Source organism: Mixophyes fleayi, chromosome 3 (genome assembly GCF_038048845.1).
Source record: "Mixophyes fleayi isolate aMixFle1 chromosome 3, aMixFle1.hap1, whole genome shotgun sequence".
NCBI classification, from domain to species: Eukaryota; Metazoa; Chordata; class Amphibia; order Anura; family Limnodynastidae; genus Mixophyes; species Mixophyes fleayi.
Genome location: NC_134404.1, coordinates 111,077,607 through 111,080,283, shown reverse-complemented (window position 1 = coordinate 111,080,283; position 2,677 = coordinate 111,077,607). Strand labels below are relative to the sequence as shown.

The following is a 2,677-nucleotide window of genomic DNA, read 5'->3' as shown; positions in this document are numbered from 1 at the left end:
TGTAAGTCTTTCTGTGTTTTGTGTGTTTGACATTTATTTGTCATTATGTCCAGAGATAGGAGGGGAGAACAGGCTGAGGAGAGGGAGATGGAGGTTGAGGGGTCAGAGGAGGGAGAGGGAGAGGGAGAGGTTGAGGAGACAGGTCAGGGCAGGAAGACCAAGACAGGGAGGAATGTGCGCTTCTCACATGATGAGAATTGTGTGTTTTTGCACAATATCGTTCCCTGTTATGAGGTCATACTAGGCAACCTGGCAGTCCGGACTCCTCTAAGGCGGCGTCACCAATTGTGGGGGCGTGTCTGTGATGCCGTGAACGCAGTGGGCCCACTAAAGAGGACAGTGGCGCACTGCCGCAAGCGGTTTTCTGATATAAAAAGGAGGCTGAAAGAGAAGATGGCCCAGGAAAAGAGGGCAACCAGGCGCACGGGTGGTGGCCCCCCTCTTCGTATTGAGTACACAACGTACGAGGAGGAGCTGCGACAGATAATGCCGGCAGAGATTGTCGAGGGGATAAACGTCCAAGACACGGATTCGCCCTGTTTTGGACAAGTAGTTGGTGAGTTATTTGCATATTTTACTCTAACAGTATTTAATTTTTTTATTTTTTTTTTAAAACTGCTTTTTTCTTTGCAAAACTGCTTTTCTCTTTGCAAAACTGCTTTTCTCTTTGCAAACGTTTTTTCTTATTAGTTTTTTTTTTTTTGATTTTCAAAGTGTATTTTTGCCTCTAATAGTTTGTAAAGGTTTTTTTTTCTCATAGAAAAAAAAAACCAAAAATTGCAAACACATTTGTGCAATAAACAGTATATTTGGAAATTGTTTTTTTTCTGGAAATACATTGTATGCTTTTTCTAATACATCCAGAATCGCCAGGACCGTAGTTCAGTCCCAGTGCCAGACCTACACCTCCACCTTCAGCGAGAGATTCGGGCACAGACGAGCAAGCAGGTGCGTGATTTCTGTTTAGGAGAGAAATAATGGAGTTACTTGATTTTCTGTGCAAATGTTGCTGTCAATGTTTTTTTTTTTTTTTTTTCTTTTTATTGTTTGCAATGAGAAGTTAGGGCTACATTTTACTAAACTGATATGTTGCCTATAGAAACCCATCAGAATATACCTTTACTTTATTTATTGCATTCAACAAAATGACAGCTAAAATCTGATTGGTTGCTATAGGCAACATCTCCACTTTTGATAGCATGCAGTTTAGTCAAAATAACCCAGCATGTACTACACAGTCCAAATGATAATGGGTATTAAAAGGATAATAAGTGCATCCGTAAGCAGGTAGCATAGGACTAGAAATCAGGAATGCAAACATTGTGAAAGAATCTGTAGTTGCTAAAGAATATTCTTTCCTATCCAGTGTTCAGAATGCAATATACAAACATATTATATACTATATACTTACCGTCATTTTTCATACACAGGGCCCTCTTCATACCAGCCACCTCAGGCGGAGTCCCTGGAAATGTCCCCTGAGCCAGAGGATCTAACAACCATCACCCTGGTAACAGTGGATGCCCCTGTGTCTGGCCTCCAGGAAGTTTCACCTGGCCCTGCTGAACCATCACACCACCAACCTGCACCTGAAACTATGGACCCAGCCAGAGAAATGGCGCTGTCTATTGGCGCATTCCAGCAGCAACAGACATTGTTCATGGACAGGCAAACTGGCCACATGTCTCAAATTGCGGCCCAGTTGAGGCGAATACACCGCTCCACTAGCCAAATCCCTGCTGCAATAAACCGGCTGGCAAGCGCTTTGGAGCAGACGAATGTGCAGCTGGCCCAAATGTCTGGGTCTGTGGACGCCATGCATTCCTCCGTTCGTGAGGGGAATGCCAATGTTATCCGGCTGGCAGGCCAACTCCAGCAGGAACTGATTGCCCGCTTGCCGGCCCCTTTTTCATCGGCCTCCACCAGTACTGCTATTACGCCGAGCAGATCCACACATAGCACTCCTCCAAGGAGAGGTGCTCGCACCAGGGGTGGGCGAGGGAGGGTAGAGAGTGGGGCTAAGCACAGTGATATGCCAGCGAAAAGACGGCGTTAGGGCAAAAAATGTATTCTTGGGGAATGTGTTGTGTAAGCGTTATACTTTTTCTTTTATTATGTTGTAATGCAATAAATGCAGTTATATTTCATTCATATCATTCTTTCTTTTCTTCCCATTAAACAAGAGTATACTGTTTTCTTTAAAACGATGCACTAATTTCACGTACACATTGACCTCTAACTGTCACTTTACAGGGATTTTAACAATTACAACATTCACAGTACACACTATCCTCTGTTTAAAGGGTCCAATTTTATTAAAATATTCCATTAATAAAACCATTGCACTGACATAAAATCAAAAACCAATATATGTTTTTTATTGTATGCACTTACATTTAAAGTAGTTTGTAATGAGACGGTCTCAAATCTGCCTCCCCCTGTGTGCTCTGCACATCACCAAATGGGACACGGGCCCCTACTTGTTCACTGTGTACTGCAATAATCGGTGGGGTAAGTTGATGTAAAGCTAGATTATGTATCAGACAGCAAGCCAGGATAATATCAGACACCTTAACAGGTGCATACATAAGCACCCCACCAAATATATCTAGGAACCTGGTTTACATGAGTACAAACATTGGTACTACGTCCACATCAGGCAAAGATTCCAGATTCA

At 43.0% G+C, this 2,677-nt stretch overlaps 1 long non-coding RNA gene across 1 annotated transcript; it reads left to right on the top strand.

The window, feature by feature from the left end:
- Window positions 1–263: 263 nt before the first annotated feature.
- Window positions 264–1,673, top strand: LOC142142743 (uncharacterized). The gene is made up of 3 exons (XR_012689307.1): window positions 264–556; window positions 865–948; window positions 1,431–1,673. It is a non-coding gene; the product is annotated as an uncharacterized LOC142142743 (long non-coding RNA).
- The last annotated feature ends 1,004 nt before the right edge of the window (window positions 1,674–2,677 follow it).